The sequence below is a fragment of the Oryctolagus cuniculus genome, chromosome 14 (genome assembly GCF_964237555.1).
Source record: "Oryctolagus cuniculus chromosome 14, mOryCun1.1, whole genome shotgun sequence".
Lineage (NCBI taxonomy): Eukaryota > Metazoa > Chordata > Mammalia > Lagomorpha > Leporidae > Oryctolagus > Oryctolagus cuniculus.
The window spans coordinates 49,299,060-49,314,120 of record NC_091445.1 but is presented as its reverse complement, the minus strand read 5'-3'; positions in this window follow the sequence as shown (position 1 = coordinate 49,314,120).

Below are 15,061 nucleotides of genomic sequence, written 5' to 3'. Positions count from 1 at the left end.
TTTGACATTGGACAAATACATTAATTCTTTCCATGGTCGACAATGCTACATGAGAGTAACAGGAGAAGGGAGAAGGTGGCCTGGGAGGGTAGCATCAGTCAACATATGGGAGGGAATAGCCAGAGTCATCTACGAGAAAATGTGAATTAAACACTGTAGCAAAATAATATTCCAGAATAAGAATATTTTAATTTTGCCCTGTAGACACCAGTGATGCTTTAAAGTTCATTAACCAAGACATGAATAAATGCAATGGAACATTAATTTTCAGAGATTTACAAAATAATTTGACGCTGAGTATAAAAAAGTAGTAATGACATCTGGATGAGTCATTTGAATCAAATGCATGTATTTATCTCTATTCCCCTCTGAGACTAAAATGACAATAAGGATATAAAATAAGAAGGCATAAACCTACAAAGAACTGGAAAAAATAAGATGACAGCAACAATATGAGTAAGTCTGCAAAGGAAATATACAAGAAGTAATTGATTTAGAAAAATCATGGATGTTTAAACTTTCCTGGAATAATACTGGAAGAATTTTCATTTTTATAAATGAAATCCAGGAAGATTCATGAATCAAGGGAAGAAACATCAAGGGAGTTGAGGTGCAAGTAGGAAAGAAAGCAAGTATGATTTAGTAGTCTACTAAAGTGGCAGAAAACAACTTCTATTGACACGGACAGAAAGATAATTCCCTCTCCCAAGCCAGGGAGAACGTTAGATCCTATCCCTTAGAATAAATAAAACATGAGATATGGGAGCTGATGTTGTAGCACTGCAGGTTACCCCTCCATTTGTGACACCTGCCTCACTTATCAGAGTGCAGATTGCCATCCTGGTTGCTCTGCTTCTAGTCCAGTCTTCTGAAAATATACCTTAGAAGACAATGGATGATGGCCTAAGTACTTGAGCCCTTGTCACCTATGTGGGAAACCCAGATGAAATTCCAGGTTCTTAGCTTCAGCCTGACCCAGTGTGGGAAGTTGCAAACATTTGGAGAATGAACCAGTAGATGAAGATCTTTCTTTTTCTCTCCCTCTCTCTCTGTCTCTCTGCTTTTCAAAGAAATGCATAAATAAATCTTGAAAACAAAAATAGAGTATGAAATTGGGAAAACCTTAAGGAATGTTTTTAAAAATGTATTTACTTACATATTTGAAAGTCAGAGAGGGGAGGGGGACAAGGGGACTGGGGAGAGACAGAGAAAGGGCACTCCAATCTGCCAGTTCACTTTCCAAATACCTTGAATGACTGAGGCTGGGGAGAGGTGGACACAGGGAGTTGAAAATCCAATTCAGTTCTTCCACGTGGGTGGCAGAGACCCAACCCCTGGAGGTATCACTACTACCTCCCAGACCCGATATTATCAGGAAGCTTGAGTCAGGGATGGATCATGGAAACCAAAAATTGATCCTCTGATATGGGACGGGAGTCTTAACCAGTGTCTTAAACTATAAATCATAAACCTACTACTTCATGGGATGTCTTATGCAGATAGACATGGGGAAAGAAATCCATCAACAGAATGTTAATAAAACTTCATTTCCTGGATTAGTTCCCTCATCAGGCTTTGAAGCAATCATGGAGAGCTATACAGTCTGTCCAGTCACAAGAATTAAACAACCCTCTGTGGAAAGCTTAAACTGTGGGAGGCAGGGGGAAAGAATAGAGGTTGTAAGTGTAAAGAAAACTTGAGAATTTTCAGCACCCCATGGCATAGCTTAATCAATTGCACAATAAACTCTCTTCTACAAGCCTGATCCAGCACAATGAATTCTGAAGCTATTGTGTAGCCCAAAAGCTACATAACATATTTATGTACTTATAACATAAAACAAAATCAAGTCACATTTCAATTTAAAAAGGACAGTAATGACATAAAAAAAGAAACAAGCAAGAATATTAAACCAAGGCCACAAGAACAAACTATTAATTAATTAGAAGAATTCAACACACACACACACACACACACACACATACACACATGCATGCACACACACCCTGCGGTATGCAACTCAAAGATTGTTCCCTGTGATTTCTACCTCTGATATTAACAACCTTGTGTAGGTCTCTTTCATTTTATAATTTGATACTATTAAAAATAAAAGAATGACTTTTTGTGATAAGTTTTTTGTCATCTTAATGTCAGTCTCTCTCTGCCACCTATTCAATATACAACATATGGGATGCTTGCATCTTTTCCAGTGTCACGAGTGGCAGATACACCCCCTGTGCAGCTATACCAGCCTCTGAGTTAGTTTCTTGACAACCCTCAGTGCTTCTGTTTGAATGTGTGTGTCTCCTTTGCCCAATATCATATGCAGGAAACTACTCTACAGTGTATTTGGAATTGGAGATGGGACTTTAAAAGGTGATTAGGACATGAGACCAAAGTCTTCAAGAAGGAGATCAATTTCCTCATAAAAGAGACTCCATAGATCCTCCTGACCCCTTTGCCATGTGTGGACACAGTGAAAAGAAAGCAGTCTATTAACTAGGAAAATGGCAACCCTCAGACGCAAAACCTGCCTGCACTTTGATCTAGGATATCCATGTCTGCAGAGCTGTTGTTTAAATACCACTTCTATATTCTATGTTGTTTGTTGCACAACAGACAAACTAAGATGCCCAGTGTAGAACCAAGTTCCTCTGTCCAATAGATCTTGGGAAGCTGCATCCTGCCAGGAACCAGGCAGAAGAGCTCACAGGTATATCATCCCCTGTTTGACACTCAGAGCCCAGCCCTGGACCATTGACTTCCCTTTACTCAGAGTCTACAAAGCAGACAGCCCAGGTGAATCATGCCCCAAGACTTCACTCACAGAATCTTTTAACTTACTAAATAAGTGCTGTTCCAGGTGGCCACTTTGGCAGTTCTTTGTTTGGGAGCAACAGCTAACTAACATGCACCCCAAGACATACAAGCATTCACATACACACATACTACCTGACAAAATATGAATTAAAATTTAAAATATTTATTTATTTAAAGAGTAGAGTGGTAGGGGTGGGTGAGCGAGAGGAAGACAGGATGTCTTCCAACTTAGATCCACCGATTCACTCACTGCCCAAAAGGCTACCACCGCCAGGTCTCAGACAATCTGAAGTTAACGTCCAGTAACCGCATCTGATCTCCCAGGTGGGTGCCAGAGACCCAGGCATTTGATTCACATTTTGCTACCTCCCCAACTACATTAGCAGGGAGCAGGACTCAAACAGGAGCTTCAAGATGTGGTAATGCCAGGTTGCATGCGAAAGCTTAACCTGCTACGCCACAATGCTTGCCCACAGACATTTTAAAAATCCACACAAATAAGAGATACAAAAAGGTAAGGAAGTGAGAACTACCTCTTCTTCCTCTTCTTCCTATGAATATTGTACTTTTTGGGTGCTATCATCTAATTATTTGGAGCTGTGTCTGGGTGTCTGAGAGTTTGTGCAACTGCAATTATTTTCAGTGTTTTATTTTTTGGAAATTGTCTTGGAGTTTCTTCCTACAAATATTCTCTTGAAGTTCTTTTAGGTGTGTTCCTCCAGGCTTTTATGATCCAATATTTGCCTATGCATATGCATCATGATAAATTTTTAAATACTTAGTAGAATAATATTTGAGAAATTAGTCTTCTTATTCCAGCTCTAAAATCAATACCAACCAATGACAAATTTTTTCTGCCTCCTATCACCTCAAAAAAGTACTCCTACTGATTGAAAGAATTATTTAAAGCTGGTTAGAGGAAAGGAGACAATGTCTGAAAAGAAGATAGGAAATATGATGGAGGTTAAAACATATCCCAGAATTGGGAAAGCATATGTTAAATAATTATAGGAGAATATAATATAAAATCCTTTTTGGTACCTTCATTTGTGAATATTTGATCTGTGGTTAATTTGATTCAGGAAAATAAACCACTACAGCATGACTTACATTTTGGGTATCACTGGAAAATTCATAAATTTTTGAGAAACACTCCTCCAACTAATTAGATGATGGCATCCAAAAAGTATAATATTCATAATGAGAAGAGTTAAGAAAAGGAAGAAGAGGTAGTTCTCACTTGCTTACCTGATTTTTAAAATGTCTTGAGCAGGTGTTTTGGCATAGCAGGTTAAGCTATCGCATGCAACCTCACATCATTTGACACAAATCCCCCCCATTTGACTAATTAATTTCTATTCATTCTAAACACCTAATTCAAATAGTATATCCAAGAAAATTCCTTTTCTAATCCTTAGTAAAAAATTGGCACCAGTGGCTTGGTTGCTAATTATCTTTCTCTGCATCACAAAGCTATAAACGGATTAGTGTGGTACTTGGCTAACCATATTCTGTTAGTTTCCCATAAAACTCCTTTCAATGCCTTCAGTTGGGCTAGTAAGATTTTTACAACATGCTACTCTATGTCTAGAAAATAACCTCTTCTTCACTTAACACAAGTTCCAGTACACCTAATACCTAGGAGTTGGTTTGGTTAAGCCACCACAAATGTTGCCACCCCATAATGGGATACCAGTGAAGCTAAAATGTTTGAAAGCACAATGTTGTGACTGTTGGAGAGTATTAGCTGAAAAGTTTATGCCAGTAAGTAGACCTATAGCTGAGTATGTCATCAAGCTTCTCACATTGTTCTTCTTCACCATATTAAGTGTGAAAAATGGGATATTTAGCACCATATCATGCCCATATTCATCCACTCATACCCCCTGTGTAATTCTGTAGATACTAGATTTTATAATGTTATGACTCTATTTTTGATGTTCACTAGAAAAAGTTCTATAGAAATGCAGCCACACAGAGCAAGTGGCAATGAAGTACATTTTGTGATCCCCAAATCATTGTCTCACCAATATGTTATCTGGTTCACAACTCTGTGTATCAACTGGCCACTACATTAACAAAATGTTTGGTATGATTCAAAGTTGGAAGTTTCAAAACTGTAAAATACCAAATTTAGTAAATATAACCAAAAATAATCCAATTAATACAAAGCAGCTATTACTGAGACTGGTGAATAAATGTTGTTGGTTATTGTGTTTTTCATAAATCACACATGTGAAGAACTTAACAATTCTTGTGAGTTGTTTTCCATTAATTATTACTCTTATAAGAAGTCAAACCTCTAATTTTATCTTGGTATAACATTGAGAGCATTAGCAAAGCATACTATTCCCTTGGCCTGTGATGGTATTACATGGTATAGATGGGAAACAAGTGAAGGTATTTTCTGTAGGAAAAAAAAAAAAATCACATAGGTACTTCACTGTCAACTGCCACAATTTTCCTTCTTTTTATTTATTGTCTATCATGCCCCAAATCAGTGACCCAAATAGGAGCTTCTATTTCAGCCATATTGTTCATCCACATTTCAACTACCAGTTTGGAATTCATGCAACTCCCTATACTGTCTACTCTCAGAAGATAAAAGATGGCATATTGCCACCAGTCATTTTTGAACCAATAAGGGAAAATCACTCCTCAGCTAATTTTATTTTAGAAAATGCAAAGGCAGTTTCAGAGGAACTGAAGAACTGCTCTGAACAATAGGGCCTTTCCTTGTCAGGCTACACAAAGACACGATCCATTTCAAGAGAACGGAACATGTGTACATTGCAAAGAGTTGGAAGTTGAGAGATCACATAACCCCTATCCCTTCTTCCCAAGAACTACATCCCCACAGTATTTGCAAAGGGATCTTCTTTTCCACTGTAACGTTTGGACAAAAAACAAATTCATCATTTGAACCCACTAACATTTCTTGTCCATGGTATTTTCTCACTTTTATCAATAGATATTTAAATGTCTTAGTTCTCAATGAAAGAGTACCCAAGGCATGCTATATATCCATATGATGTGATTTTTAAGAACATTTTGGATTATTGACAAAAATAAACTGCATTTATTATTTTGATAATAAATATTTAGTGAGCACAGATTTATAAATACTAATTTATTTCACACCCTTAATAATAGTTTAGCTGTTGATTCAGGTGAATGATAAGCACAGCGTTGAATAAACTCCAATCTATTCCTGTTATGATGCATTGGAAACTGCCTGGATTTCTTAATATGAGTCCTATATAATAAAAATCCTGGCTAAATGTGGGAATTTCTCCTCAGGGACTCTTACTCAAATACATCTTTGCTGTTGTCATTCTTTATTGTATTTCATTGTATTAGCAGCTTTGGTAGATTTAGAGAGATACATAGCATCTCCTGTACAATTTCACATAACTCAAATAAATCTATACCTTCTCATTTCAAGTAGTGTCCACCAACAGCTAACCAAGGATATCAGTGTTTCATTCCAGCCACTTACTGAAAAATAACTATTGATTTTCTATGTATGACTCACCTTAATTCCTCCTTGAGATTTCCACATGGAATTTTGCAATTTTATCAACACTGCATCCTCAGATGTGCATGACTAATATTTGACTATACATTAAAATCCAATCACACACCATATATATTCTATTAAAGCAATCAGGTATAAAGGATGCCAGCAGAGATTCCCTTCACCCTAGTTTTCCAAGGTAGAGTATCACTTTTACTTGAATTCAATTTACCAGGTCATGTTACTCTCCAAGTTCTACTTTAATTCTCTAACATTTTGCTCTTGGTCTCATGGTATATGAACAACCCATTCAAATTCTAACAATTTTAATTCTTAATTTAATTTCCAAAATACAAAGAAAAGTTTCTATTACAGTTCAGTAAAATTCATTTGGGCACATACATGAAATAATATTGTTTAAAAAAATCACACTAAGGAGACAAGTAATTTTGTCTTAAACTGAGAAGAATTTTCTTAATATATACAAATATCATTATAGAGAAAGTAAATATGTATATGTTACAATCCAATCCATATTGTTTTAAGATTTATTTATTTATCAGAACTTCAGAGTTAAGCAGGGGGATCGAGGGGGCCACAGGGAACCTTGCTGATTCACTCTGTTTGTGGCTACAAAGGTCGGGACTGAGCCAGGCTGGAGCCAGTAACCAATAGCTTCATTCAGGTCTTCCAAGTGAGGTTGTCGGGCACAGACACTTGGGGCATCTTTTGCTGCTTTTCTCAGACAATTAGCAGGGAGCAGGACTTGAAATGGAGCAACCCAAACACAAACTGGTGCCCAAATGGGATTCCCGCCTTGCAGGCAGAGGCTTTACCTGTTACACCTCAACTTCTTCCAGTATTTTTTTTAGAATCATAGTTTTTAATAGTTACTCACGAAGTCTTATTTTCATCTAGTTTCTTGTTAAATAATTCATTTTCTAAATTCTTACCATCACAAAGTATCAAAATCCTATAAAATCTTGGATTTTAATATGTCAAGAAAATTCCTGCTAACAACTGAATTATAGTATTCAATGGTGTACATTAATTGTATGTACTTGACAAGAAACATTCAGACCATTTTAGGAATCTTTTTTTTATTATTTCCTTTCTCTCAGGCTTGAAAGTTATTCACAAAGAACCGAATTACAGTAAATTGATTCAATTCACCTACTTTATGGTAGTACTTCACAGAATAATTAAGGGTGTCTTTTTACAAAATCATTACCAACAATGCTAGTCTCTGATGAATGCAGACCAATTAAGAGGAACAAAGATTTTTCATCACACACTTTATTGAGTAAAATTTAAAATAATTCAATTTAAACACCTCTTTCACAATGTGATATTTTCCAATATTTATCACTTCAATATTTTAACTTCCTTACTCCATCATCTAGGATTCATTTCTCCAGCTAGAGTTGTAACTAGCGTGTTAAAATTTCACACATATTATTATTTATACACTTTGTGAACAAACAAGTAGTGGAAATGAACATCTATATTGATATAACCAGCAACTAGGAAATTTGATAATATGTTTCCAATTAAAATTATACTTTTGGGAAAATGATAGAAAAATGAAAAATGAGTAAAATTACTTGAAATTTTAAAATTACATTATAAAATTTCATCATAAATATCATCTTAATATTTCAATAAATGAAGGCAGGAGTTTGTAATGTAGGTATCTATACATATATGGATATGTGTGAAGTATATATATATATATATGTAAATATATATGTATGTGTGACTATGTACACACACAGAATGTGCTCCACATATTCTCTGGAGAAATTGTTTCTATGATAATTTCCCCTTACTTCTATTTGTATTTGTGTCATTGAATGCTTGAATGGTGCTATATTATTTTTCTCTTTTTGAATTTCTTTCCATTCACATTTGTAATTAAACACCTGAGACACCTTCCTTACTAGGAGAAATAATAAACAGAATGACTTTCCTGAGACACAAAGAGTAATTGCAGTATAAAGGATCAAATCAATGTATTAGTGTGTTAGATAAATTAAAGGAGAAATTGATGCAATCCACATCAATCCTTGAGGATTAATATAAAACTAAGATTTAAAAAATACCTCCTTTAAAACAAAGAAATACCTCAATATTTCTAGGCAACCATATTCCACAATATTTTTTGTAATAATGTTTCTAAGTTCAGAGTTTTGACAAGGATGCCAGTGTCATTCAACAGGGTAATGTCAGCCATTCAACAAAATATCTTCCAAAAACTTGATGTACACATTTAAAGAATGAAGTTGGACCCCTACCTAAAAACATATACAAAACTTAACTTACAGTATATCAATATGTAAACATAAGACCTAAAACTAAAAAACTCTTACAAGAAAAGAAAACAAACTTCATGACATTTTTACTGTTATTTCTTAGATAAGACATCAAATGCATAAAAAAAAAAAAAAAACTCTGACTACTCGTAACATACTTTCAGCAAACTGAAATTTCACCAGAAATTAGGAGAAACATTTGCAAATCCCTCAGGTGATAAGAAATTGCTAACCAGAAAATATAGAGACCTAAAATTCAACAATAAAGACTAAACAAGCAACCCATCCAGAAATGGGAAAATAAGTGAAATAAGCATTATTCCGATAATATGTACAATTTGTCAGTAATCTCATCAAAAGATGTTGAACATCACTATCACCAGAGAAACGCAAATTAAAATCACAGTGAGATGCAACCTTACATTCATTAGGGTATCTACCTTCACCAAAACAGAAAGAATATAACGCTGTGGAAAACAATACTGTGATTCATTGAAAATAGAAAAGCTTATGATGCGTACCATTACACCTCCGGATATATATAATAACAAGCTGGTGAGACTAGGTCGTGATGCAGTGGTCAGGCCAGCGCCTGCAATGCTGGCATCCCACACAAATGCCAGTTCAGGTCTTGGCTACTCCACTTCCATTCTAACTCCCCAAGTTCTTGGGCCCATGCCACCTATGTGGAAGAGCCAGATGAAGCTCCTGGCTTCCTGCTTTGGACTTGCCCAGCCCCAGGCTATTTATTGGGGCCCATTGGTCAATCAATGGAGCAGGAAACGCCTCTCTCTCTCTCCCTCTCCCTCTCTCTCTCTCTCTCTCTTTTTCTCTTCTTTGAAATAAATGAATAAATCTTTTAAAAAAAGAATTGAAAGCAAGTTCTTAAAAACATAATTGTACAACCAGGTTCAAAAGCAACATTATTTCCAGGAGCTAAAATTAGAAGCAAATCAAGCATCCATTGATTAATAAATAAAAAAGCAAAATGAAACAAAAAAAAAAACATAATGAAAACATAGTCTGCATAAAAGTCCGTGAAATTCATACATCTATTCAAATATGGACAAACTTTGAGGACATTACTCTGAGTCAAATAAGCCATTTCTGGAAAGATATGCATTATATTATTCCATTTATATGAGGTACTTTGTTAAAATCATGTAAAGAAAAAGTCAAATAGTGGTTGCTAGGATCTAAGGGAGGGGAAAATGGGGAAATGTTGTTTCATGGGTTGAGAGTTTCAGTATTTCAAAAGGAAAAGATTTATGTAGAGGGTGGTGATTACTGCATATATATGTGAATTTATTTAATGCCAGTTTACTGTACACTTAAAATTGGTCAAAGTATTAAATTATATTTTTGTGTTTTATACTGAAAAAATCTGGTGGGAAAAACAGCTGAAATGAAAGATGTTTATGATTATACAGTCTTTTTCATTAAAATGAGTCTAAGAGAATAGTGTATTCCATTCTTGATTTTCTAAAATGTGTTTAGCAAAAATCAACTTGCATTATAATCATAAGAATTCAAAGGTTACAAAGGAAAACAAAAATAGCAGAATAAAAAGCAAAACAAAATATTTAATTACTTTTACTGGACAAAGCTTCTCCACTCCTTTATTTTAATTTTATTAATCTTTGAGTAATTAAAAAATAAGGTATTTAGATCTTAAGATCATAATAAAAATCCTTTATTTGAAGAATAAACATCACCATTAAAATAAGACCCATTTTCCCTAAATATTTCGTAGAAAATAATGTAAGTTAACTTTGTTGTAAATTTTATAATATATTTCTGCCACTTTGAGAACTGTAACATTTTATTTCATCTGCATTTTAAAGTGTTAACTATAGATAAAACACTTAATAAAGCTATATTAAATTATAGTGCCTAAATAGCTTTTGACACAAAGGATTGTGATTTAAATGTTTTTCCAATCTGAAGTTACTTTTTCTAATAACCTTTCAGGAAAAATTTATGGTAAATGATTGCATTGAAAAACCTTTTTTTTTTTTTTTGAACCAAGAAAACATTAGTTAGCCAATAGTTTCTGTAATTTTGAACATTAGGAAGTATTTTCACAGAACATCAAAATGTAATTAGACTTCTCTTTTTATTTTTAAGGAACTATTATTAAAAATATGTTTAGGGCCCACCATTGTGGCATAGTAGGTAAAGCTGTAAGCCTGTAATACCAGCATCCCATATGGGTGATTGTTCATGTTCCAGATGCTACATTTCTGATTCAGCTCCCTGCTAATGCTAATGCGCCTGGGAAAGCAGGGTGGATGGCCCAAGTCCTTGGGCCCCTGCACACACTTCGGTGATCGGAAGAAGCTCCTGGCTCCTGGCTTTGGTTTGACCCAACCCCTGTCATTGTGGCCATTTGGGGAGTGAACAAGTAGATAAATGATCTCTCTCTCTCCCCCTTTCTTTCTCTGTAATTCTTTCAAATGAATCTTTAAAAAATATTTTTAGATTGATGATTTTCATAATGTATATTTTATTAAATTTTCCCAATTGTCTCATAATGAATATCAATGATAATTTAGTTTTCATGGCCACAGATTTTGTTTTTTTTTTTTTTTAACATTTATTTATTTACATGAAAGGCAGAGCTACAGAGAGATAAAGGCAGAGAGAGAGAGAGAGAGAGAGAGAGAGAGAGAGAAAAGAAAGTCTTCCATCCACTGGTTCACTCCCCAGAGGGCTGCAACAGCTGAAGCTGTGCCTATCTTAAGCCAGGAGCCTGGAGCTTCTTCCAGGTCTCCCACTCAGGTGCAAGGGCCCAAGGACCTGGACCATCTTCTACTGTTTTCCCAGGCCATAGCAGGGAGCTGGAACAGAAATGGAGCCACAGTTTGGGAACTGGATCAGAAGTGGAGTACAGTTTGGGAACAAAATTTGCAGTCAGTTTTCATAGTACAACTCATTAGGGCTGGAGGTCCTATGTGGGGAGTAAGTGCACAGTGATTTTGTTGTTCCTTTAACAATTAACATTCTTATTTGTGATGTCAGTGATCACCTGAATCTCTTGCCATGGGCTGGTCAGGATAATTTTGTTGTCATTGAGGCTTTCCATGATCAAATTTGCATGTTGAGTATTATCCTTGGCCTAATTCCCCAGGACCTATGTTCTAGTATACATAGACAACTACTTTTAGCAGACCCATGTGTAATACATTCAATGTTTTATGTTTGTGGCAATAATGAATCAATGATATATGATTAACTATATAGGCTAATGAGAAAATAATGATGATGTAATAAACATGTAAATTATGTGCTGTTACTAATTGAAAACTACTTGCCATGCTTTATTGAAATATTTCTCAATCTGTTACGTAGAAAAAAAGGTAAAAATGGCACATATCTTAGTGAATGAACATTTTATTCTTAATAGTGTTCCAGTATACTCAATATATTAATGTCTGTTTCTAGTAAAACTGAAGACTATACCATCATGGTCCTCAATTTTAATTTTTCATTGTTTTTCTCCCCTTTGTCCTTCATATGTTTTTCTCAAACACTATTTTCCAGTTATAGATAATTAAAATGTTCTGAGAAAAATGCTATTAGACATCATTATATAAATTGATACAAACATTGTAATATAGGTAGATCATAATGAAAATATGGAATCCAATTTTCCATATGCTAAACAATGTAAAGAGATTAGGTGTTCATATCAAAAACATAAAATTCATATTAGAAAGTCAGAGTTTTATTGTTCTTTAATCATGCATTCATCTAAATGGAAATGAGCAAGACTAATTACATATAATTCAGATGCTGAACTGAACCAAACTTGTAATAAAATAACTGGTTATTCTAACAATGTCAAAGTAAATAACTATTCTATAAAATAAATCCATCTATAGAACAATACATGGACTGATTAAATCCTACTATATAGCAGATTTGTGGCTGTACTTGGACACATATTGAAATAATTTTCAAGACACCCAAAGTGATACTTTTTTTAATATTCTAGTTGTGATTCATTATAAAATGTAAAAAGCAACCAATATGTTGGTACTATCATTAACGGTATTTAAAACAATTCTCCCTTTAATGTGAGTTGAAAAATAGCCTAACATACAGATAGATCCATTGTAAGCGAGCATTCACAAAATATAAACATACTTATGTACTCATGCATAATTAATATTCAACAATAACACTGTCCAAATCCAGACATAAATGAAATGTATATGGGACCATATCATTAATTTTTTTTACTTTTATTTAGTAGATATAAATTTCCAAAGTACAGTTTATGGATTACAATGGCTTTCCCCCCCCCATAACTTCCCACTTACCCACAACCCTCCCATCTCTTGCTCCCTCTCCCATTCCATTCACATCAAGATTCATTTTCGATTATCTTTATATCATTAATTTTTTAAACGATTATAAATTCCAACTATAAATAGATCACAGTGAAAATCAGTTTAAAACACTTGGTCTGGTGTTTAGAGGGCACTATTACAAAAAATCAAATCTGCCCTTTAATGCATCAATATAAATATATTTTTAAGCATGTTTTAGCCCTTCCAGGCTGTTTTAACCAAATAACCAAAACAGGGTATATATCAATAAATAAACAAACACATTGCTTTTTAATCTTGTCAGATATTCTATTATTCTTGAATAAAATAACCACCTTGACTTTTTTTTATTTATTTAATGAGCATAAATTTCCAAAGCACAGCTTATGGACCACAATAGCCTCCTCCCGCCCCGTGTCTTCCCTCCCATCCACAACGCTCCCCTCTCCCACTCCCTCTCCCCTTCCCCTTCATACCTCCTTGACTTTTATCCTTAACTAGCTGACCAAGTTTTAAAATCCTCTACATCCCACTGTATTACAACTGATTTGATATTTTTATGGATATATACTTTCTATAGTCTTCCACTCCAAGAGGACACAGGCAACATATATTGTTTATATCACAAAATTTCATGCCAGAACAATATCTGGAAAAATATAAATACACAAAAATAACTGTTTTATCAAGTGAACGTATCAAAGATTTCCCATTAGTGGATCAAGGCGATCACTTAAAGGTTTAGCGTAGTATCACTTCTTTCTACCTGTTTCTCAAGGTACATGAAGTAGAAATTAGCTTTTTCTGAATAATTTTACATATTTACATAACACTAAAAATAACTAAGAAGAATAACAGAATGAATTCTCTTCAAAAGAAATGGTTGTTAATACTTGAAAAAATGGGAAGAAAAATGTAGCTTGGATCAGTGATACATTTTGAATCTCTCCAAGATCATCTTGAAAAATAGAACTGTGAATTTTATCTTATTACATAAGTTCAATATTAATTTTAGCTCTAAGTAAATGATGATACATAATTAGCATTTAACATAGAGCACAGAAATAAGATTGCAATCTTTTAAATAAGTTTTCGACTTCTCAGGAAAAACATCTTTCTTGCATATTGCTATCAGAAAAAACACGATTAAGGTCATTTGTTTTGCTGTTGCTGGTTATCTGAAAAACTGCATAGGTTAATTGGAAGGTAAATTAAGAATCTGCAATTGAGAAATATAGAATCAAATGTTCACTTCACAAAACACCTCTGCATCATTATTAATCTCACTTGTTATTGTAACCATTATTTTTCACAATTTGTCAGATCTTTATTGGTGATCAGAAGAATGAAGTTAATTAGTATTTGTATGTGGCTTTCACAGCATCATCTCTTGATATCCATCTCACCCCACACAAAGAAAGCATAAGAAAAGAAAAGAAAGAAGAGAAGGAGGAAGGAGTGAAAGAGAAGAAGGTAAAACAGAAGGTTAGAATAATGGACCATTGATTCTAAGAACCATATAATTGTTTGCTTTGGGGACTTCTGTGAAGCACATGGACAACCAGGATTAGACCTGCAGGATATATATATTGAGGAAAACAACTAGTAAGAAGCTAGAACAAATACAACCTTCAGAAAATTAAACCAGCCCGATCCCTAAAAAAGCAAGATGAAGGGAAAGGGATTTGGTGGGGAAGGTTCCAGATCTGCAGATCAATCCTAAGAGATCACTGGAAGTCTGCAGGCCTTACTGCCATTTGAATGGTGCAAAGTAGTGCAGCATTGCAAGTGAAGAGCTCCATTTGTCTGGCTCAGTCCCTGCCAGGAAGGATCCCAAGAGGATGGTAGACTTGTTCAGATCAGAAAGTCAGATCTACACTTACTCACATAAAGGAGAAAATTAGGTAGGCTTGGGATACTTTTAAGAAACATCTTTCCTCAGAACTCTGTTATAAATGGCAATATTGCTGCATTTCTACTCTCTTAAGAACCAGAGGAGGGAAGACTTTTCTCTCTGTCTCTCCATCTCCCTGTCTATAACTCTACATCTCAAATAAATTGGCCTGGCTCCATTCTCA